This window comes from Lepidochelys olivacea (genome assembly GCF_965140295.1).
Source record: "Lepidochelys olivacea isolate rLepOli2 genome assembly, chromosome: 8".
NCBI classification, from domain to species: Eukaryota; Metazoa; Chordata; order Testudines; family Cheloniidae; genus Lepidochelys; species Lepidochelys olivacea.
This window is the reverse complement of record NC_140418.1, coordinates 25,945,666-25,971,458: the sequence shown is the minus strand read 5'-3', so window position 1 is coordinate 25,971,458 and position 25,793 is coordinate 25,945,666.

Below are 25,793 nucleotides of genomic sequence, written 5' to 3'. Positions count from 1 at the left end.
TTTTTCTTTGCAACCCACCTTAACAAGACACAGCCCCATTTCCTCCTGCTTCTTTCACCTTTATACACGAATCATATTCACTGATGACAAACAACATTCAGCTTGAGCAGACAGGAAAACTCCCACACTACAATGAACATTCTGAAGATGGTGCATGTCAAAATTGCTAAGTGGCTTGTCTGTTGCCTTCTCCCTTTGGCTTTCTGCTTTTGACAACGGGCAAACTGGAGTTTGTGGTATCAACGAGAGACCACCCATAGTTTCTGAGACAAACAAGACTGCTCACTTTTAATAGCATACAACCACTCTACCCCTCTTCCATGGGCAGTCACTGATGAAGGAGCTGTAAGCACAAATATGTTGAGCCAAATTCTTTGCTGATATAAATGGATGAAAAATGTCAGTGAAGTGTACTGAGCTGAGCTCATTTAAACCCTCGGAATATTTGGCTCCTTGTACCCTTTGATAGAAGAATGATGGACTAAGCAGAATTCTATCCTGCGTAGGTCCAAAGGGCTAAGCAATGCAGAGTCATTACTAGTGACTGTTCATTACTGCACCTGAGGGAGAAGAGGAGCATGTCCCCCCTCTGCTCACATGTTCTTATCCTATATCCTCAATATGGCTGCAGGACTATTGCATTTTCACTTCTTGTTTCCTCCAGTTCCTAACTTTTTCCTGTACGTGGGTTGTACCTCTGAGCTAACAGAATGATACCCCCTCAGTTATGGAAATCCATGTGTCTACCCTGAGTCTTTTTGAGATGGCCACACAGGTAGGGGCTATGAATATGATGCTAGTTTCATCCCTCTACTCTGCCTGCTCCAGGAAAAAATCTGAGTGCTAACAGGAGTACCCTGAAGCAAATTCTAAAGGACATTACGGAACCATAGTTCAGGTTATCCCTCATTTATATTTTTAGATATTGAATTCAAAACCACTGTGCTGGCTCTCCTCTCACGGGAAGAGGCTGACCTAGAACACTTATATGAGAAGCTCACGGACAAGGCTGCCAGCTGTATTGCCAAGACGATTTGTGAGAAAGCACAAGACAACTCCTCTGCTGACATTAGGGGGTAGCTGAAACAGAATGCAGAAAAAGACAGTGAAAAAAAATTGGAGGGCCAGACCTGCAAAGAGCTAGAATTGGGGTAGAATAGTAATATCCTCCAGCAACCATTCTAGACAGAGGGAACTCATGTGAATGACTGGGCAGGCACTTTTACACCTCATATGGGCTGCCCGCATTTCATTTCCTCATTTTCAACTAAAGTGACTCCCCTTGTTTGTTGCTGTAGGGCTGTTTACTTTTACCCTGTGCACAGCAAAGCCCCCGTGACTGCTCCACTTCACCCCATCAGTCAGCCCTGTGGTACTAATGAGTGCAGGGAGTGTTAGAAGGTAAGAGGAGACGTTGGAACCTAAGGGATGATTTTACACCTCTTGCCCTCACTGCTTACACTTTTCTTTTTCCAAAGAGAAGTCTGGGGACTATGGCCCAGATCCTCAAAATGTATTTAGGTTCCTATCTTCAATTGAAATCAAGGAACTGAGGTGCCTAAAGACCTTTGAGGATCTTGGCCCATGATATGGTGTTCTTTTTCCCTCTAATGCTTCTCCCCCTGCCCCGCAAGTTCCTGGAACTGTTGAATCCAGATCCATTTTTCTCATTTTTCCACTAGTATTCTCTCCTCCATACACTTCCCCTCCCACACCTCAGCCCACTTTCCCACAAAAAACAGCCTTTTAGTATCACATTTGCTGTGTTCAGCAATATACAGTAGCGACCCACAGTAATTGCTGAGAAATTTTTCACCTTTTTTGCGGGGGGTGGGGGGGAATGTAATTTCTTTCTGTTGCCTGCACATCCTCCGTCCCGCGCTGAGCCAGTGCACTCTGATAATCATGTGAGTAACATTGAGATAGAGATCAAGTGATGCAGCTGGCTGTCTTTCAACTTTGACTTTCAACTCCACATTTACTTAGATGCACATATTACTGTCTGAGGAAATATAAAGCCATTTTTCCTCTAATGAAAAAGGCTTTTAGCCTATGGTGAAACTGCCCCAGATTTAGAGAATGAAGGGGGAGGAAAAATTCTGCTTGCTTCTAAAAATAGCAAAGCATTCATTCTGCTAGCTGTTTCTTGAGCACAATTTTTCTTTGTACATATGGATTAGCCATCCATTTTAATTCCAGCTGTAGATGTACACTCAGTGCATTCATAGTTATGAAAGCACATTTTTGCCATGCCCTTTTCCAAATGAAATATATTTGCTTAATGCTTTCAAACCCCAGAGTCCCAGGTTTTCTAATTTGGTCGCTCAGATCTACATGTGTGAGTTCCAATATACCAATCTGAGGGACAGTACACAGCAGGAATCCATAAAACAGGCAGACCAGTTTCAAAACTGAGTTCTCAGTCTTCAGTCTTAATTCTGCAACCAGATCCAAATCGGCACAAGGGTCCAACAGCATTAATGAAATGTACAGAACTTCATATCAGTCATGATTATTAGGTTTTAAAATTGGCTAAAATATTTAAATGGAATTAACTGAAAGGATTTTAGGGGGTGAAAGTATAAAATTAAGAACTACACCAGGGTTTAGAAGAGGGATTGTGAGAAACTGTAAGAAAAATTGCCAGTTGGACCTTGATTAGTACATAGAATAGCAGTCTCTCAAAAAATTATTTACATATGATTTAATATTTAAATACACCTTAAAATAATTTATGAAAATCTAAATACAGTCTAAACTAACTGTTTAATGTGGACCATGCTGACTATATTGATTTTTTTTCTGTGACTTTACAGTTTGGTGCTCATAGCAAATTAACAGCTAATAATCAAAATATTATCATCATTATCAGAGCCGTGCATTTGTTTTCATAAGGACCTGAATAAGCCTGAACACAGCTGATGCACTTAAAAGTTTTGGCAGATTCTCCTATTTTAGTGATATTTCCTATCCTTAAAGCAGGGGATGCTGCTGAACCCGGAAATCTCTTTAAGGGTGTACCAGAGGTGTGACTGCAGCTCACCTAGCTATCCCCATACTTGTTTTACCCACAGTACCAATGCTAAAAGTAGCAACACAGATGTGGCAGCATGGGCTGTACAAGCATGCTGGGACCCTGGATGTCTAGTCACGTTGTTGAACCCCGCTGCTGCCACATATTACATTTCTATTTTTAGCAATGCTACTATGGGTAAAGCTATTCCAGTAATGCCTACCCAAGCAACAATCACATCTCAGATTGCAGTGTAGACATATCCTAAAACAGAATGAACTTTTAAAGAGCAACCTCTGCATCCCATTTACATGGGCCTTCCTATTGACCCATTTATGAGGCTAAAGTCAAGTATGGCCCTCTTGTCTCACAGTATTTTCACCATCAAGGATTTGAAACACCAGGAGAAGACCACATATAGAATATTACAGGCCCCTAAAAAAAAGTCTCCCTGAGGCATTTAATACAACTGTGAAATATCTAAACAAAATACAAATGATCATAAGTACCTGAACTACAAAAACTAGAGCCAGGGCCTGCCCCAAATTATTACATCTGAATGTGAACTTGTAAGTCTGACAAAGCACTATCACAGTGAGTTTGTGTTATGTATCACTTTACATGAAATCTCAAGGTCTTTTAAAGATGGTGTGATAGGACTTTGTGCTGGTAACAATGTCAGCCAAACCACATAACTTGTCTCCCTCTTTACAATCATCTTTGTCCATCTCAGTCTCTCTTTGCCCACTCTACATCCCCACTTTATGATGAAGAATTTTGTTATTCTGGATCTGTGACGGAGTGAAACTCAGACAATTGCCTGATTCAGCAAACCCCTATCAACTTGACTGGAACTGCTTGCCTGGGAAATGCTTATTTATATCAGCAAGGGTTGTAGGATCAGCTCCTGTGTTTCCAATCTAACCTTGACACCCAGATTGAACCTGCCAAGGATTTGCCATCCCTAGTGATATTACTCATAGGTAACATTAATTACCCTGATTACACTGAAGTGAGTCCACAGTAAATATGCAGTCAAGCACTATAAAATTGTATTCACTCATTCCACACTGCTTTTATTGATACAAATGTTTACCACGTGCCAGTACACTTACATTTCTTCATTTATGGGTGTGTTGGTTGTATCAACTTCAATGCACAACCTGTGCCCTTTGATTCACTGTCCACTCCCCTATGCTAGCTTATAATGGCACGAACTTGGCTTCTAAATCAACTGCTGAAGCAATCATGGCCCAACGCAGCAGTAAGAGGCTGAGGGAAATATCTATCCCCCTAGAAAACCAGACAATTAAATTCAGCCTGGAAGCAATTCAATCTAATATTAAAGATGCTGCCACAAGGATATGTTCCCTGGAGCATAGGGTTAATGATTTAGAGCATGTCAAACTGGCCTGGAGTAGAAAAAATGAACTCACACACACACAAAGGTGTGTGAAACTATCAAAATAAATAAGTAAATGCAATAATTACAAAAATCATTCATCACAGAACGACAAGTAATCAGCACCCCAGTTCTGAGACACATCAAGACATTCTCATTTTTGTTGCAAGTATTCCATCACAACAAAATAGTTGACTGTCCAAGTTTACTGGACTATAGCACTAAGAGTCTGCTTATACCAGGATGCCAAAACCAAAGCATATGTCAATCATCACTCAAGATAACTGAGTAATTCCTACTAGGAGCAGCTGATGATTTTACTGCATTCAAAATGGAGGTTGAAAGTTTGATGACTTCTTTCCAAGATGATGATTGTCTCTCAGGAACTTCTCTCGTACTGATATGGCCCCCAGCACCATAGAATCTAAAACGCCTCACAGTCTCTAATATATTTATCCTCACAACACCCCTGTGAGGTAAAGAAAAGTGATACAAAAGGCCAAATTTTCTGCCTCAGACTCTAATTCTGTATATGCAATTGACTGATAAAATGCAACTGACTGCAATGGGCGGTAAAAATGCATGCAGCCTCATTTTTCATGTGCAAAATGGCATCTGTGTGTCCAAGTAGTGCATTTGCCATCCCATTTGTCATGCTGCCTAGAGAGGCTCATGATCCTGAGTACCTACCTCAGGGCAGGCTGTCAAAAACAGGGCAGACACCCCAAGTTGGGGGTAAATTCTATAATTAGATTTCACCAAAACAGTAACATATGTGAACTGCTGGATCACTATTCCAGTCTTAGCATAGAGTCAGACACAGTCCCCTTAGATTCTCCAGTCTATTTTGCCACCCAGGGAAGTTGGACTAAGTGATAAAAGGTCACTTACACCAAAAAATCACAAAATACACAGGTTGCTTCCAGTCCCAAGAGACCAGTCACTTACCACAGATCAACTGATAACCTAGATTTTACACCAAAGACAATGCCTGTAGCCAATCCTGTAATGAACTATCTAAAGGTTTATTAACTAGGAAAAAGAAATAAAGTTATTTACAGTTTAAAGCAAACAAACAAACATACACACAAATGAGTTACCATCCAGGATTCCTAAAGATGAAAGAGAAGTGGTAATCTGTCAATTCAAAATGTCTTTTGCGACAGACTAGGGGGTAATCCCTGGGGATTTCTGCCTTAGTTTAGTGTCTCTGGCCCTGTGAGAGTTTAAAGAGCAAAGAGATGAAAAATTTTCATAATCACTATTTTTATTTCCCTCTTCCAATATTAAAACAGATGGGAAGAGGTCTTTTGCACATACTTCTAGATGGGAAATTTAACAAATTTTTGGTCTTATAATGGTCCACTTCATTTTTGATAGTCCTGGATAAGTGGGGGAGGGGGAGGAGTCCCATGTCTGAGTTCACAAGTTCAGAGCTAACCTTTTCAAAGTGATAAGCAATACTTACATATTTCCTTATTGCATGGAATACAGACATGACAAGTGAGATGAATGCATGCAGCAACTTACAAGCATTTCATAGATTCTAAACACTAAATACGTTTTAATAAGATTAGTGCCTATTTTGAACAAAATTAACATATAGTTGAGATGGTTTGGTTTCCAGTTATGAGTTCATCAGTTCTTAGCTAACGCCTACATCCTTGGCCAGAACTGGCACTTGGTTTACCAGCGTCACACCACCCGTCCTAACACAAGTGTTAAATAGGTGCCTGCCTATTTTTGCAAGGGTAACAGTTAAGTGTGCAAAAATTGACTTATTTTTTATATGGAAGTCACTGAAAGATGACAGTGACAGAATCCAACAATTCTGCTTCTCAGGGTACACCTCGAGCTGCATACATTGGCTTAAGAGGCATACGTGAGAGATATAGGAGTGGTGGGAATATATTTAAAGATGCAAATTAGTTGCACCTTGATGAAGTGTAGCTGGGGAACATCTAGAAAAAATACTATTGAGATGCACTGAAATTGGGAGAGGACCCTCAGCGGGAGTCATAGGGTATGTCTACACTTGGAGCTAGCAGTGTGATTCCCAGCTCAAGGAGACAACTCGCACTAGCTCTGATTGAGCAAGTACGCTAAAAACAGTAGCGTAGTCACAGCAGCATGGGCAGCAATGAAGAGTGAAAGGGGCTCGCCACCACAAATACAAACCCACCCAGGCCCCTTGGGTGGATAATTGAGCAGCTAGCCTGGGACCTGCCCAAGCTACCGCAGCTACACTCATAATTTTAGAATGAGTGCAAGTATGTCTCCTCAAGGTGCTCACAACCCCAGCTCCAAGTGTAGACATATTCAACCTGTCAACTTCAGAGCAGCATGTGCAAGTTCAGGATTCTGTACATCTTCTGAAACCATTTCAAAGGGAGAGAAAGGATAGTTTTGTGGTTAGGGCATTGGATGGAGACCTGGGTTCAATGTCTGGATTTGTTATAAACGTCCTTTGAGACCTTGAGCAAGACAATCTCTCTGTGCCTCAGTTCCCCATCTGTAAAATGGAGATAAGAATACATCCCTACTCCCATCTTTTGTCTAGCTTGCCTATTAAGATTTGAAGCTTTTTAGGGCAGGGACTCTGTACGCACGTCTAGCACAAAGGGAGCAAGATAGGGCCTTTACGAACTACTATAATAATAATCGGTAACATGATTTCATGAAACAGTGTAAGGAAAATGACAACCTTAGATGCTCTAGGAATTTGAAACGTCATCAGCAGGGGAAACCCCAGAGACCAAAACTCCATTTCTTGGTAGACAAGTAAATCATCAAAGTGATTTTAAACAACTGTGTTTTCAGATTATTTATTTGCAATTTATAATTTCTTCACTTATATTTTCTGTTAATGACGTGAGACCTCAAACAGTATTCTGTATTTATTTTCAAAACCTAAAAAAACATCTGCACCATTACCTATGGAATATGTTTCAGTTAAGTAGTTCCTTCAACAGTCCCTTTAAGGCAGCCATGAGCAGTAATTAAATATTTAGGAGTGCAGCTTCCATCTAGTTTGTCAGCCCAGTTCCAGTTAAATTATGTTCCCCATCACAGACTGCATCTAATGATTTAATTAGGTGGATGGAGTTAGTTACCATGATCATTAATAGACTGTGTTAATATAATCAAAAATGAATACTCTCTAGAGCTGGCTGAGTTTATGCTCGTTGGACTCTATAAAATTTTTGGCCACTTTAAGTAATTAGTTCTGGTCTGTTTTACATCCATGACAGGAGTTCTGGGTCTATTTGCTTTGTCAAAAAGATGCATTTACTTATGTGATTCAAGTCATAGGAGACCTTGTGTTATAAACTCCTAAAGTGCATAATTTCTCTCTCCATCAGTAGTACTTATCTGCTCTCCCCATTACCACGGTATCTAAGCACCGCACAATCTTTAACATAGTTATCCTCACAGCACACCTGGGAGGTATGGCCGTGCTATTATCCCCATTTTACAGATGGGGAACTGAACACAGGGGAATAAGTAACTTGTCCAAGGTCACACAGGAAGTCTGTAGAAGAGCAGCAATTTGAACCTGGATCTCCCAAGTCCTAAGATAGTGCCCTAACTGCTACATCATCCTGCCTTTACATATAGAAATGAGCACTTCAGTGCACAGTTACTGGCAAAGGTGAGATTTAGCGCATACAGTTTAAGTAGCTGCTTTTGGAAGGTGGTCTCAAACTTAACAAAAAGAACATTTTTCAAAACAACGTCAGTCCCTTCCTTTGTGTCAATGCAGAAAAGAGTTACACATGCAAAAATGTATTGGGGTCCTTCTGATTTTAATAAATCAAATTGTGAAAATCAACAATACGATAGAGGATTTTTGGGGGAGGAAAGAATTTTTCTTATAAAATATGTCCAAAGAGATCACTATTGTGAGACAGTTAATAAGCATAACTGATGAGTGTGATGGGGAACTGACACTTCAAGTTCAGGAGGAGAACTCTCCTAGGCCAACCAGTTCCTGGGAAATAAACAAGACAAGGTGCTACCCCTCTATATACTGCAAGAGGGAATCTAGGAATAGAATGATTAGACTCTAAAGGTGCTCAGACACCATGTTGATGGGCACTGTGTTAAAAAAAAAAAAAGAGAGAGAGAGTAACAACAGAATAAACAAGTAGGTGCTTGTTACCCTGGTAACTACAGAGCAAGAAGATATAGGCTGGAAAAGGCCCTGGGGAGATCACAGAGACAAGTCAAAAAGACAAAATAAGGGCTCTGGCTACAGTGGGCTTAAAAAGGAACCCTATCCCAAATATCTTAGGCAGAAGGATGGTGGACAGAACATACGATTCCGTGTTCTACGGAGACTTAAATAGGGACCTATTATCTTCAGGTGTTCATCTAAAATACAAAAAAAGATTGTGTTCAGGTATCCTAGTAATAGCATAGTATAAATGCTCAGACAGACAGGGCTTTGTTTTATCCATTACTACAGAATTCATTCAGAGGGTGACTGCTGAAGCTGATTTGATAGAATCATCTCCCCAGGGAGGGTATAATATCTGAGAGCTGAATGGGGATGATGTGTTAGATTACACTACAGAAGATGTATGACCCCTCTTCCACAGACATGTTGCAGCACTCGCAGTGTGTGACCACCAACCAGTCAGTAATGCGACTAACAAGGAAGGCCTGTTGCATCTCCCTTTCACTCTATGTGAAAAGGGGCTAAACTTAATGGTAGTACCACATAGAACATCAAGGGCTGATTTCCCATCCCATCTACTTTCCAAGCAGGCAGGGACTAGGGGTCCTCTGAAAGAAGCACTCGTATCTTCAGGGACTAGGGGTCCTCTGAAAGAAGCACTCGTATCTGCTATAGAGAGGTAGCAGAGACAAAAGGAAGGGAGAAGCCATCCCTCACATCTTAGCATTCTAAATCACCTGAAGTCATTTCCAGTGCCTTGTTAATCACTCAGCACCCACAGTCCTGATCATGTCCCATCTTAACATTCTGCAGGTAAAATGTGCAGAACTCTGATTATCGATTTTGCCCTGGTCTACACTGGGGGAGGAGGGGTGGATCAAGCTAAGATACGCAACTTCAGCTACACAAATAGCGTAGCTGAAGTCAGTGTATCTTAGTTCGACTTACCTGGCCATGAGGACGGCAGCGAATTGACTGCAGCCACTCCCCCGTCGACTCCGCTTCCGCCTTTCATGAGCCCAAGTTCCGGAGTTGACGGGGAGCGCCTTCTCGGATCGATTTCTCGCATCTAGACGAGACGCAATAAATCAATCCCCGATAGATCAATCACTACCTTTACTGTACCGGCAGGTAGTGAAGACCTGCCCTGAAGAGGGAAAAGCAAACACACCAGAGGCCCTTTACTTTCAAGCATGCCTTCTGAGATGGGTATTTATTGTTAGCAGTAATACTGTAAGCTCATTACTTTAGAGCAGTGGTTCCCAAACTTGTTCTGCCGCTTGTGCGGGGAAAGCCCCTGCCGGGCCATGCTGGCTTGTTTACCTGCCGCGTCCACAGGTTCGGCCGATCACGGCTCCCAGTGGCTGCGGTTCACTGCTCCAGGCCAATGGGAGCTGCTGGAAGCAATGCGGGCCGAGGGATGTACTGGCCGCCACTTCCAGCAGCTCCCATTGGCCTGGAGCAGCGAACCGTGGCCACTGGGAGCCGCAATCAGCCGAACCTACGGACGTGGCAGGTAAACAAACTGGCATGGCCCGGCAGGGGCTTTCCCTGCACAAGCGGCAGAACAAGTTTGGGAACCACCGCTTTAGAGAAATTCTAAGGGGAGCCGGCAATACCGGAACTACTGGCTGAAATAGTAACCCTTCATCCTTAAGGTCACAGGAAAAGCCATTCTTGTGGGCTCAATGAAAACTGATCTGATGGATACGAATGAAAGCAAAGAAAGTTGCCTACTGTATATACACTTCCAAAGTAAATAAAACCCTCGAAGGGAAATGACACAGTTACTGAATCAAGAGAAAAAGCAGAAAGATATATTATCTCAGGAAGCCAGATTCACTCCCATGCAATAAGTCACTGGAAGTTGGTACTGTTTAAAGGCAGGACAAAAAGATTGGAAATCTTGGAAGCTTTTAATAAAGCAAAGAGAGGATGAACAGTCGGACCCACCAACTCTGCCTTTTTCTTCTAAAAGGACATTACAGAAAAAAATGTTACCTCTGGCAATTAGATGACGTGATAACTGCTCCAAATATTAATAGATTAGGACAGTTTCAACAGTGAATAAAAGGTTTCTCATTTCAAACTGACAAACCAGATTAAGATCTCACTTGCACATGAGGAAATATGTCAAAATATGGACCAGAATTGGTAGCCTACCACAAGCATAGAAGAAATAGAGTCATTGGACCATGTTCTGCTGCGATCCACATTTATGTAAATCAAATATGAGTTTTCAAATGAGTTAATTCAGAGGTATACTGCTGTAGCTGAGAGCAATATTTGGCCCACTTGTGATCAACGTAGGAGGAATTCACAGATTTGAGAAACACTCATACAGCAAAGTCAAAATGGAAATGATCTTGGGTGGAGACCGTGGGCTTGGAAAAATGTGTATGTATCTCAGCACTGATATTCATTGCTAAGAATTCTAGACATTAGTTATTAAAGAGATTATTTCATAATCATGCTTACCTTCTCCTGAGTAGTGTTAAGAGGATTCTTTAAGTCTTTGATGTTGGTGGTTTTAGAGTGTAAAGATCCAGCAATGGATATTACATGAGGGAAATCTGACTGTGGGAGTCAGGAGATTAATGTTTCTAATGGTTCTGGAGATCTTGGGATAAAAACCTCTGTGAAAATGCCAAGTGTGATCATTTAAATGTTAATTCTGCAAATTGGAGGGGTGGCAAAGAATGTACACAAAAGGAAAGTGTCCGATATTGATCAGTCTAGTGATGTGAGAGCATTTAACTAAAAAAATGGTTTCTCACAGTTTCATTTGAAAATATGACAAAGACAGTTTATCAGATCCAACAAACTAATCTATCATCTTCTAATTGGGAAGCCTTTTCTGCCAGTATGCCGGGTGCCTCACTAATCCATATACAGTTAAGTACGAGAGATAATAAATTATGCAAGAGATCTAATTATACCAATTTGTCAAAAGATGAGATAGTTAAACTGAGGACTTAAATAACAAGAAATGTTATTTGATCCTAATTAGTTTGACCTAAACTTTAAGAACAAGTGGGAAAATAATCCCATGATGAATCTGAGAGAAGACCTACTACTGTAAAAAAATGCCCAAGGTTTGAAAGGACCACTGTTAAATGGCACAAAGAAACATCATTTCTGTCACATCACTGGAGATTATTGTTCCTGATTCTCCTGTCTCGCCATATATACTTGGTGTATCTCCAGAGGGGGCAAAGTTAACTTTAAGCAATCCTTCCTCCCCTCTGATTCTGGTGCCATCAAGGCACTAGACTGATCTCCAAATAAACTAAAGCATCCTGAAGGTACTCTAATCTACAGAAATTGCACGAAGTAGGTGGCTGAACACATCAAGAGGCTTGCACGCATTTTTCAAGATGTACTTATTGCTCTTGGGATTGAAAATGTGACTTATGCTTTGGGATCATTTGGAATGAAAGACACTATATAAATTTAAGATATTATCATATTTGACTGAGAAGTCCACTTCATGGGCCAGATCCTGGGTGGACTTCAGTGGAGTTAGGTCAATTTACACCAGGTATGGATCTTACCCTATATCCAATATGAAGTCCATTAAAATTAAATAAGTACTTTTATCGTGTATTTAGCCAAGTTTAATTTGAATAGAGAATGCTTAATTTAAAAAAGAAAAATATTTCTTACTTGTGTTGAGTAAAGAAAAAAAAAACACATAGGAAATGAATTATCTCTATTTTCTTTAAATATATGCCAAAAGGCCTGATAGAAAATGGAAAGTAATAAAATATTTAGCACAGATAGCAGAACTGTTGCCACGCACAGGCATCAGGGTTTTTAGGTCTGCTACCTCAGAGCCTTCCATATGATGGGTAGTAATCCAAAAATCAAGTGCCAATTGGGGTTATTTTGCTTGTAAAGTCAGATTTCTAAATTGCAGAGTCTGGACTGCTACAGAATTCTTCTCTGTTCTTGCTGTACCTTTCTGTCTCCTCAGCCCTGAGTTAAATGTGTTATTCCTGATTCATAGCAACTTCATGAAAAGCAGTCCAACAGGAAAGGAACAGAATGATGGAATCCATAGGAAACATCCTTTGCTAAACACAGCTTGCTAAGGAAACTCAAACTTGAATGAATTGTGAGAATATTCAGAAGTTCTGCACAATTTGTTTATCACCAGTTGACCAATTTGAGAAGTCGAAGTCACTTTTGAGACCTGCAGACCACAAGCTTTCAGGATATATCATGTCCAGTTCCATGGGAAACGTGTTTTGACAAACAGACAAATACTGATGCTATAGCTATTCCACAGATAACTCTGCAGCCAAAAACTCAAACTAGGATGTGCCAACATTAAGTTTGTATGCACCACCTTAACAGTGCCCCATTGTGCATATACTTCACAAAGCAGTCTTTAATTATGCGACCAACAACTATTTCTTGGATCATACATTATAGTATACAATTTTTCTACAACTTTACATGTCATATCTTGTAATAGTGTGTAACACTATTTGTATGAGAGACAAAACAGAGCTTTTGAAAATAATTTCAATGAAAAGTACATAGTAATATGTCCTTACAAAACACACCACAAATTAAAGGCCTGATCCAAAGCCTACTGAAGTCAATGGGAGTTTTTCCACTGACTACAACAAGCCTGGAATCATAGCCTAAACATCTATTTATGCAATCATTAATCACACTGAGTAGCACTTATTCATATGAGTAGTCCACTGACTTTAATGAACTACTTGCATATAAGCATGTACTAGTCAATCTGAACATGTGCTGCAGAGTTGGGCTTTAAATATACAACACAGTGAGAGTGTAAATTTGATACTGTACTTAAGCCACTTGTAATTGCATCTAATGCAGCTTTGCAGTTAACTCACTCATCCCCAAAACTGCACCCAAGAAAATTCATTCTTTTCAACTAGCAGTATTTGCATGGTACACTATGTGGGTGCTGATTAAAACACATACCTTAGTGAGAGAGAGCTTATTTATAAAAAGCCTAATGTCCTAATCCAAAATTCACTGAAATCAGTGTGAGTTTTTCCACGTACTTCAAATGAGCTTTAGACAAAGTCCCGAGACAAGGAAGCTCTACTGGGCCAACTTCACTCTCCAAGACATTGACACACAGTTTGTGACCCATATGGCAATTTCCTGTAATATTCCTGAAAAACCTTATTGAATTAAATTTAAGTATCTTTGGGGTCCATTGTATTAAATACAAAGTTTATGTATTATTGTGGGCTCGGATTGTATGTAAACTTTCTTAGGGAAAGATGAGATGTGAGTCCTGGGAGTTCAAAGGACTATATTAAATATGTGCCAGACAAGAATGGATTTTTGAGACAATACACGTGAAGTGGATTTCTTGGAAATACCTGGGGAGTGATTAATGCAAATTCCCCACCTCTGGTTATGGAGAGCCCCAACCTTTGGAAGCTACACCCTGAGATGTGGGTCACTGGCTGTTCATTACCTGTTCCTCGAGACAAGAACAAAGGCCCAAACTGTACTTGTAACCATGGGGAAAACCCATGTATGGATTATGAAGGACTGACACCTACCAGAGGCCAAGGCTGGAGTTGGAGGTGACCTCTGGCAGGGTTTTTAGCATGTGTGCAGGTTCTTTTATTGTTTTTAATGTTTTCTTTGTAAAGCTATCACCTTAAGAATAAATGTGCTTAGAAAGAGCTGTGTGGTAACTTGTTACTGTGGGAAATTATGCTGTTCATAGCCTCTGGAGAGAAAACAAAAATGTAGACACTCACCTGCCTAGGCAGTCTAACTTGTCGGAAATATCACAATGTAGGCCAGGAAAAACCCCGGTCAGAAGGGAGTCAGATGTGGGTCTCTGCCCAAGAGAGTTAATAGCTGAAGAGCAGGGAACCTAGAGTGAGTACCCTCGAAGGACCACAATGGGGAAAATACAGGTGCAATTAGACTGAACTGTGACACTTATCTTGAAAAAATATCCCCGATCTCCTTTCACATTATGGCACTAATTCAACAAAAAAACCTTAAGTACATGCTTAAAGGTAAGCCCCTGCTTAAGTGTTTTGCTGAATTGGAATGGATTTGAGCATATGCTTAAAGAATATACATAGTTGTTTTCTGAATCAAGGCACATAATTCTTGCAGATCTCCTAAGGTGCACAACAGGGAGCATATCTTAGCAGCTCTGCAGCTGTCTCAAGTGTGCAGAATCTGTCTCTCAACCCCTTCACCCATTACAAAGTCCACAGGAGCCTTTTCCTAACCCTAAGAACCTCTACTGCAACGGTTCCAAAACTTGTTCTGCAACTTGTGCAGGGAAAGCCCCTGCCGGGCCGGGCCGGGCCAGTTTGTTTACCTGCTGCGTCCGCAGGTTCGGCCGATCACGGTTCCCAGTGGCCATGGTTCGCTGCTCCACATCAATGGGAGCCGCTGGAAGTGGCGCGGGCTGAGGGATGTACTGGCCGCCGCTTCCAGCAGCTCCCATTGGCCTGCAGCAGCGAACCGCAGACACTGGGAGCCACAGTCGGCCGCAACTGCGGACGCGGCAGGTAAACAAACTGGCACGGCACAGCCGGGACTTTCCCTGCACCAGCGGCGGAACAAGTTTGGGAACCACTGCTCTATTGCTTCACAGGAATATATTTTACATTTTTTTTTCCTTTGGTGTGAACTTTATGAGTTTAGGAAAAAAAATAATGTGTTTGCTCAGTACCTAATTTTTAGACTCATAACTTGGTCAAATCAAAACCGGTCACCACTGGAACAAAGAAGAGTGCTTAACAAAGATGTTCAAAAACAACAGAGCCATTATCTCTCCAATTCTCCTAAGAAAATTCACCTTCCAACAGAGACCAAGCATGGAAAAACTCAGCCAAAAGATGAAAGTTTCAGGAAGTTATGCTAATTTGACTCTAGCAGTTACTACAGGTCCTGCAATCATAAGGATATATATAAAATAAGTGGATTTTACTGTTGACACCTTCATTTTATTTCCTTCTTTTGTTGGAAGCCAAAGGAAGTTGATTTTCTTGCAACTATTGTAAATGGAAAAGAGAGATATAGGAATGCTGTTATAAAATTTGAATTCTTCAAAAAAAGGTTTGGTAAATTGAATCTTCTTTTGAAATTTTTCAGGCTTGACAGTTCAGCTTGATAAGGCTCTGGCCCGATTAAGATAGATCTACAATACAACTTGTTGAAATAAGCCTTACGACGGCAAATCCTGAACAGAAGCTTCTGGGAACAGCATTTAAAATCCTTTGTTATCAGGCTGCTTTTAATAGATTCAAACCAAAAAAGTCTGGAGCAAGGATTTTTTTTTTTTTAGCGACTGCAATGTCTACAAGATTTTTCCCCCTTTTTATATGTATTATTACAGAGCAGTTTGTTCTGTGGCATGTGGCTAGACAAATAACTATGCTTACTGGGAAAAGTAGTAATAGGAAAATATTTAATGTGGTTTTAGTAGTCATTAAGGTGCATTAGAAGATAGAAACAAGAAGAACTGGTGTCACAGACCTGATCCAAAGACCAATTAAGTCAGTGGGAGTCTTTTCTTTGACTTCAGTGGATTTTGGATAGACCTGACACTGTGGATATGTCTACACTGCGGGTATGCGGGTACACACATACAAAGACAGAGAGAGACTTTGTTTCTCCCTCCCTCCAGCTTTTGAAAGTATCTTGTCTCCTCATCGGTCATTTTGGTCAGGTGCCAGTGAGGTTATCCTAGCTTCTTAACCCTTTACAGGTGAAAGGGTTTTTCCTCTGGCCAGGAGGGATTTTAAAGGTGTTTACCCTTCCCTTTATATTTATGACATGGGGCTTCAGATCAGGCCCTTAATCCTTTGCAATGGGGAAAAGAACATTCACTGGGTGGAATCCAATCTTTATTCATAGTTTTATCAGCCTGTAAGAATTTTGCCTGAATAAAAATTTACGATTCATCTCACTTTGTGTCAGAAGCGTTAGTATTAGGAAGTGAAACACAGCAATGGTCATATGCAAGGCTGCTTCTATTCCATGTCTATATCATATAAGATAAGGTCTGAATATGAATACATAGGGCCTCCACGTAGAACTAAAAATTTTCTGCACAGTCACTGATGTTGCCATTATCCCACAGATAGAGAGGACGGTTTTGTTAAACAGCTTTAAAAAATGTTTTTCGGGCGTAAATCCTAAAAGGAAATTCAAAGTGGCCATGACTTGGAATTTAAAAAAAAAAAATACTTCCTGCTCAGCAGCCATTAATGTCAGGAGCAGCAGTGATTCCTACTACTAGAAAACAATTTATGATTTTTTTTTTGGTAGCTGAAAAGATAACGGTGCATCCGAGTCTCAGATTTTAAAAAATGCATTTCCAGCTTCCCAATCCCCACCCCCTTTTTTTTTTAAACTGCATCCTTATTTCAGCTTTATGGTTCTTCATCCAAACCGGATGATAAGAGTAAGCCCTCTGCTTTATGTGTTGGAAGTGACTACAAAGCAGGAAAGGAATGAGAATCTTGGGGGCGAGGGGGTCTAGTGGACAGGGCAGTAGAGGGGAAATCAGGATACCTGGATTCTATTGCCAGCTCTGCCATTGACCTGCTTTGTGACGCCGAGCTAGTCACTTCAGCTCACTGTGCCTCTGTTTTCCCTCCCACCGCTTATCTTGTCTATTTAGATCGTAAACTAATTGGGACAGGGACTGTCTGTCTCTTACTATGATTTTCCACAGAACCTAAAACACTGGGGCTCTGATCTTCATAGAAAATAAATTAAAACAATATGTACTTCTGTGAATGATGAGCCCAAAGTTGGAACAGCAATTTATATCTTCAGATATAATTGGTTCAAAAATTACCAAGTTAGAGATGTACTAAATCCATAGCTGAACTGAAGCCACTTCAACAGGAAATTGTGGTGATACAGATAATCCTCAGAGAGAGGGCACATTTTGGGAAGATTTGCCCACTGCATCCAGTATAAAACTATCCTGGTAATAGGGAAGTCATGATCAGAGATTCCTTTGCGAACACAAAGGTGTCCCTATGAATAAGCTTCTACTGTACTTGTCTACTGCTTTAATTTGTTGAGAGAAAAAAATTATTCTTGACCAATGCAGATCTTCCCTGATCAGTTTTTGTACCATGCACTGCTTCCTCTATGGTCTCTCTCTATTCCTTTATTTCCCAAATCAGAAGTACACAGAAATGTCTTCTGGAAAAGGACTAAAAATCATGTCCCCTATTTCCATGTGGAAACAAGCAGAAGGGGAAGCTGGTGCAAAAAAGATCCATGAAAACAGTTTCTTTTCTGCCATGTCATCCCCTCTGGAAGGTGGAGCCAGCATCTATGTGAATCAGGGATAGCTACAGGCTGCTAATTGCATGGAGTTTCAGAATCCATGGCAATAACAGGGAACCCTGCAGTCTCTCTGCTCAGGAAGTCTGGCTCCACACACCTCAAAACACAAGCAGCACGCCTGGCACAAGTGCAAATTTGGCTGCCCCTAGAGGCTGTGACCCTATGAAAAGGAGTACTTGTGGCACCTTAGAGACTAACTGATGCATCCGATGAAGTGAGCTGTAGCTCACGAAAGCTTATGCTCAAATAAATTGGTTAGTCTCTAAGGTGCCACAAGTACTCCTTTTCTTTTTGCGAATACAGACTAACACGGCTGTTACTCTGAAACCTGTGACCCTATGGTGTCTCAGAGAGTGGAGCGTACATACTGCTTGGAACAGCAGTGACCTTCCAGTCTCTTGGGCCCACACTCTCATTTTCAGGAAGGACCAGATTGCAGAGAGGCATATTCCACAGCTCCTCATCCTTCTCTTGGCATCCCTCTTTTCTGCACTGCTCCCTTCAGTGTAGAAGGGAGAACAGAAAGCACCAGTGTCTAAGACAGTGAGGCAGATGCTACTGCATCAATACCCTTCCTGTATACATGGCCTCTTCATCCTCTTAATTTACATGGGCTTGCCAGACACTAGAATGGACAATGCGGCAGGGGAGACTTCTAGCAACAGAATCTTCAGAAGGCTTCTCAGAAATGATGGATACAGGCTTTGGTTTCAAATAAGCGTAGAAACTTGGGGCTGGAAGGGACCTTGAAAGGTCATCTACTCCAGAATATATGATTGAGTTTCTAGGTCAAATACTTCTTTTTCACTCTGTTTTGTTGGTCTCAGTTTAGTTTTGTTCTGGCACTCTCTTTGTGAAAGTAGGTTTAGTATATGATCTACTTGGAGAAATGTTTCTGTTAGATCTCCATGACTCACTTTCCACCTTGAAAAGGCTGTTTATAGTGGCCAAAAAAAAATAGACCGTGCACTCTGCCTCAGCAGATAAATTTTAGCATGTTACGTACACTCCTACTTCATCCTCTTAGACAAGCTATACAAACAAACGTGGGACCTCTGTGAGAAAGAAATCAGATGCTTCATTTAAGCATAAGTTACAAATAAAACAAACAGGGAAATAGCTACCTTGTTTAGATAATATTAGGTATCCCTCCAAAGCATGAGGGCCTGTCTTGTCAGAGAAATGAAGCTGATCTACCTCCCCAGACCTTCAACAGCTCAAGTCAACAAAGATGATAGAGCTCTCAGATATTCTAATGAAGCTAGTGTTATGATCGCCAAAGATTTTATTAAGCTCTTCATTCCTTTCTCCCAAAATCCTACTATATTCCCCACAACCGTATGCAATTTTCATTTGTATGTAGACTTCAGAGATGCTGCTCTGTGTATTCCTACCCAGGAAATACTTGGGCCCTAACTTGTAATCCTGCAAGGTGCACTGTGCCTCCTGGAAAAGCTGAACATACTCAACTTACAATGATTTCAACAATGGGAGCTGAGTATGCTCAACAATTCTCAGAAGGCTCTCAATACCTGGCAGGTTTGGGCCAGATTTCCTTTCAGTGGTACAATTTTGTTTGGGTATATCCCAACCCCTAGCGCAAAATAAGCCAGACTAAAAATAATAACAAAAATGAATCCATTACAAGAGACGATGCTCCCTACCTGGAAAAACAGATGCAATTTTCCCTCAAACTTGTAACCAAATTCACCACTTTGATCCTCACTAACTACTTCAGCATGATCATTTAATGGAGCCTAAGGATTATACATAGCTGTCATCATATAGAATTACCTCTTACTGAACCACTGTCACTAAAATCTGGAAATAAAAAGGTTTCATTGATTGAGTTATATAATATTTGGCTTCTACGTTCTTGCTTCCTGTTTCATTAGTTCACAGTCTTGCACATGCTCCAGCAGACGACTCAGCCATTAAACTGTCATTACTGATTGATCACTAATTATTACTAAAGGTCCTTTTTTGCTGAAGATGCTGTGGTTTGAATATCAACTTGAAGCCTAAGTCAGATGTAAGGTGCCTAGTTTAAACAATTACAGCTAGTTGATTCTAATGGATACAATAATTCTAAAGTATCTACATTAAGGACATCATTACATCAAAGAGTAAACCCCAAACTACGAAAGATAAACACATCTATTCAAATTAATTACATTAAAAGTGCCTTCACCAGGAAAAATGGTGCTGAGGACTTGAGACTGTCAGTCAGTTATCATCCTAGCCAGCAGAAGCCTGTACAATCAATATAACCTTAAAGAGTTACTTTAGAAGTGCCATCAGGAATAACATTTATTTTCTGATATAAGAAAATGTATAACAGACTTCTTATAGAGTAATTTCTTTAAAACCATTTGAAAAATTAATGTATTTAGCACCTTCCATCCAACCAGCTCAAAGTTATCCCCACTTCACAGACCACAACACTGAGGCACAAAGCTGTTAGGTGACTTATGCAAGGCCAGGCAGGGATTTAGTGGCAGAATCACAAATAAAGCAACACACATTTCCATTGATACCCATTTCCATTGCTAAAGCATTTGCAGTCTTTTTAATTAAAGACAACATTTTCAAAGTGGCATGCAAGGATCTAGACACACATCTAAATCCAAAGGCTATACAACTGACGAGGTGAATGGGCACATGTATATATTTCTCACCGCAATGTTCGATATGGACGAGACAGAATGAGCACAATCTAGTAGAGAGGGTTGGGTAAGTCTGGACCCTAGTTTGTACGTCCTGACCCTGCCACTGACTTACTCTGTTATCTTGGGCACATTTCTTAACCTCCTAATACTAATATAATAATTTGCAAGTATATTTAGCACTTTTCATTTGAAGATATCAAAATATTTTAAGGGGCAAATATGTTACCTAAGAGATGGTTCTGTCACCTACAATCCTCTCACAAGTGCACTGAAGTAGCTGAACTTTGGAACTCATTTCTCATCTGATACGCACTCCCCTCTTGCTTTCTTTAAAACAAACAAAAAAAACATCAGGCAGAATTGAAAAACAGGTAAAAACTCAGTGCATTAAGCCATCTTATTAAGGGTTTACTTTTTAGAATCTCTTTGTGTTTCTCAATTAAAATGCTGGCTTTTAAATGCTGCCTATAAGCCTAATTATAATGCCAGTTAAAGAAGTGCTTGGGGTTTTGTCTGAAAACAATATTTGGTCAATTTGTAGTGGAAATTAAATGACATCTTATTCAACTATATGTTTATATATTCAGTATTTAATAGCCAGCTACAGATTGGGGTATCACTTTCCAATAAAGTAATCTTATAAATTACCTTTGGAATTGACATATTTAGCAACGTAAAGGTTTTATGCTTGTTTAAACTTAGCATTAACAGTGTTCTTATGAATGAAGAGGAATTTTAAGAAATCACACCTTGTAAACAGATCAAACTTGCTGAATTGTCTTAGTGGATACTAATCCAAATAAAATATAGACTGTGGGGGGTCTGGCCAGTGGTCTAAAAGTAGTGCTCTGGATTTCCATGTAGTAGACTTGGGTTTGATGCTCGTTTCCAATCCCCTACTCATCTTATCAAAAAAAAAAAAGGGAGGAGACAGTGATTTCTTTCTCAGTTTATAAAAGGAATGGAAATGGGATCCACTTTGTTAGAAAAGGGAATTAGGAGTTAGTGATGGAAGCCTGGCCCTACTGAAGTCAATGACAAAACTCCCATTGACTTCAATGAGTTCAAGTATTCCACCCTAGAACTCCTGGATTCTATTCCCAACTCTTTAACTGACTCAATGGCTATCTGTGCTGGACCTGAAGGGAAAGGAGGAATATAAGGGAAGGGAAACCTGCTTGCAAAGTTGGGAATAAATTTACTGGAATAACACTTAAACATCACGATAGTAACTTCTCCGTGTGCATCTCTAACATACCTGGGCAGGGCTCTCCATCCTCTGCAGACTCTGACCTTCCCTTTGGACGGAGCTTCTCTGACTGTCCAACATTACACCTAACAACAGGAAAAAGTCCCTCATTCCTGCTGAATGGCCCAGTCTGCAACTGCACCTCCAATTTAACTCTCTTTGGACAAAACACACAGTTCAGGGCTGGTGAAGAGGAGGGAAATGGTGAACAATTGTACCAGGTCCCTGAGCTCAGGGCCCCCCCAAAACATCTAGGCAAATAAAGTGAAATGGGAGAGGCCAACATGATGTACTAGGGCCCCAAATGTCTCTTGATGGGCCTGCATCAAAGTAATGTCACCATGCTTCTTGGTGATGAATACGACTATACTGTACAATTCCACACCAATACTGAAAACACAGCCTCATTCTTCCACAGTCCTACATACATCTTTAGGCAACTCACCTAAACACTTCGTGCCTCGCTACCTCACAGGCTGTTGTGAAGCTTAACTATTTAACATTTGGAAAGAGCTTTGCAAGTGATGTATTAAATGAGCTAGGTGAGTGCAAAAGACTGTTATTATATGGTATCATTAGCAGGGTGATGGCTACAAATCACCGACACGTTTAAAGAAACCATTTTCACATCAAAAAACACGCATGAACCCAATAAGCAGTTATAAATGTGTGGTTAGCTTCCTGTTACTTATCAGTCTGAACACTAACAAAGCTATAGGCACTGCTGCTCGAAGCAGCGCACTTGGTATAAATGGAACATCTGCTGATTAGTTGCCATTTGTCAAATCAATTTTCTTCCTCTAGGACACACACAGTTAAATCCAGAGAAATTATTCAGTCTATAATTCTGTAATATTATTCCTTTCTGACCTTTGTGGTGCAATACTTTAAGTCAATGTGGCAGCACCATGTTTCAACATCCAAATTCACATGTTTCCCATTAATCAATAAGTCAACAGATAACTAATATATTTCTGATGCTGGGCAAATATTAGTGGAACCCAAACAATGACTATTTGTTCGAGGGCCTTGCCATTACACTGAAGCTGACGTGATATGGGGCCTCATTAGAAAGAAAGACAATTATAAAGGTAGAAAGACTGCAGGAGAATACATGCACACATCCTGGACTTATTCATTCCCTCATGCTTATGCTCCAGAAGTACTAATTTTGTTATAAACTAACATAGTGCTGTAGACTGCACTCATAATATACAGCCACTCCCTCAGGGAACGGATGGCCAGGATCCCCTGGGGGACTAACTTGAAGGGGAAAGGAGTCCAGGAGAGCTGGCTGTATTTCAAGGAATCCCTGTTGAGGTTACAGGGACAAACCATCCCGATGAGTCGAAAGAATAGTAAATATGGCAGGCGACCAACTTGGCTTAATGGTGAAATCCTAGCGGATCTTAAACATAAAAAAGAAGCTTACAAGAAGTGGAAGGTTGGACATATGACCAGGGAAGAGTATAAAAATATTGCTCGGGCATGTAGGAATGTTATCAGGAGGGCCAAATCGCACCTGGAGCTGCAGCTAGCCAGAGATGTCAAGAGTAACAAGAAGGGTTTCTTCAGGTATGTTGGCAACAAGAAGAAAGCCAAGGAATGTGTGGGCCCCTTACTGAATGAGGGAGGCAACCTAGTGACAGAGGATGTGGAAAAAGCTAATGTACTCAATGCTTTTTTTGCCTCTGTTTTCACTAACAAGGTCAGCTCCCAGACTGCTGCGCTGGGCATCACAAAATGGGGAAGAGATGGCCAGCCCTCTGTGGAGATAGAGGCGGTTAGGGACTATTTAGAAAAGCTGGACGTGCACAAGTCCATGGGGCCGGACGAGTTGCATCCGAGAGTGCTGAAGGAATTGGCGGCTGTGATTGCAGAGCCACTGGCCATTATCTTTGAAAACTCGTGGCGAACCGGGGAAGTCCCGGATGACTGGAAAAAGGCTAATGTAGTGCCAATCTTTAAAAAAGGGAAGAAGGAAGATCCTGGGAACTACAGGCCAGTCAGCCTCACCTCAGTCCCTGGAAAAATCATGGAGCAGGTCCTCAAAGAATCAATCCTGAAGCACTTGCATGAGAGGAAAGTGATCAGGAACAGCCAGCATGGATTCACCAAGGGAAGGTCATGCCTGACTAATCTAATCGCCTTTTATGATGAGATTACTGGTTCTGTGGATGAAGGGAAAGCAGTGGATGTATTGTTTCTTGACTTTAGCAAAGCTTTTGACACGGTCTCCCATAGTATTCTTGTCAGCAAGTTAAGGAAGTATGGGCTGGATGAATGCACTATAAGGTGGGTAGAAAGCTGGCTAAATTGTCGGGCTCAACGGGTAGTGATCAATGGCTCCATGTCTAGTTGGCAGCCGGTATCAAGTGGAGTGCCCCAAGGGTCGGTCCTGGGGCCGGTTTTATTCAATATCTTCATAAATGATCTGGAGGATGGTGTGGATTGCACTCTCAGCAAATTTGCGGATGATACTAAACTGGGAGGAGTGGTAGATACGCTGGAGGGGAGGGATAGGATACAGAAGGACCTAGACCAATTGGAAGATTGGGCCAAAAGGAATCTGATGAGGTTCAATAAGGATAAGTGCAGGGTCCTGCACTTAGGACGGAAGAACCCAATGCACAGCTACAGACTAGGGACCGAATGGCTAGGCAGCAGTTCTGCAGAAAAGGACCTAGGGGTGACAGTGGACGAGAAGCTGGATATGAGTCAGCAGTGTGCCCTTGTTGCCAAGAAGGCCAATGGCATTTTGGGATGTATAAGTAGGGGCATAGCGAGCAGATCGAGGGACGTGATCGTTCCCCTCTATTCGACATTGGTGAGGCCTCATCTGGAGTACTGTGTCCAGTTTTGGGCCCCACACTTCAAGAAGGATGTGGATAAATTGGAGAGAGTCCAGCGAAGGGCAACAAAAATGATTAGGGGACTGGAACACATGAGTTATGAGGAGAGGCTGAGGGAGCTGGGATTGTTTAGCCTGCAGAAGAGAAGAATGAGGGGGGATTTGATAGCTGCTTTCAACTACCTGAAAGGGGGTTCCAAAGAGGATGGCTCTAGACTGTTCTCAATGGTAGCAGATGACAGAACGAGGAGTAATGGTCTCAAGTTGCAGTGGGGGAGGTTTAGATTGGATATTAGGAAAAACTTTTTCACTAAGAGGGTGGTGAAACACTGGAATGCGTTACCTAGGGAGGTGGTAGAATCTCCTTCCTTAGAGGTTTTTAAGGTCAGGCTTGACAAAGCCCTGGCTGGGATGATTTAACTGGGAATTGGTCCTGCTTTGAGCAGGGGGTTGGACTAGATGACCTTCTGGGGTCCCTTCCAACCCTGATATTCTATGATTCTATGATTCTATACTGTCCACTGTTACCTAAAGGAGGTGCTGGAGCATGTGAGATTTGAATATGAAAGCTGTCTCAGCAGAATTACCTGCACTGAAGGACTGCCTGGCTCAGGTGGTCAATAATATTATAACAAACCTTTCCCTGCAAGATTGCTTGTTCAAATCCAGCTCAGGTTCAGAATAACCATAGGCTACCACCATCCAGTGCCTGTTCAGCATCCTACATGAAAGGTGTTTGCTAATTGCAGCCCACTGGGCTCTAATTATAAAACTTGTTGGCAGGCACAGCAAAGAGGCCATGGAGATTAAGCGATCCTTTCCTAGAGTTGGTCCCTTCAGGCTGAGTTGAGACAAGTTGTTGGGACAGTGTGGGGAAGTCTGCTTCGTACCTGTGTGTTATACCTAATTGGTGAATAAACCACTTAAGCCTCCAGGGCTCTCCAGTCCCCATTAGTAAGCAAGCAAAGAGTGGTCCATTTGGTACTTATGTTTTTTTGTTTTTTTTTTGTTGGTGTGTTGTTTTGAATTGTTTGACCTGCCAAAAACCTAAAAAGGTATTTTGTGAAAGATGAGAAGACACAGCTCA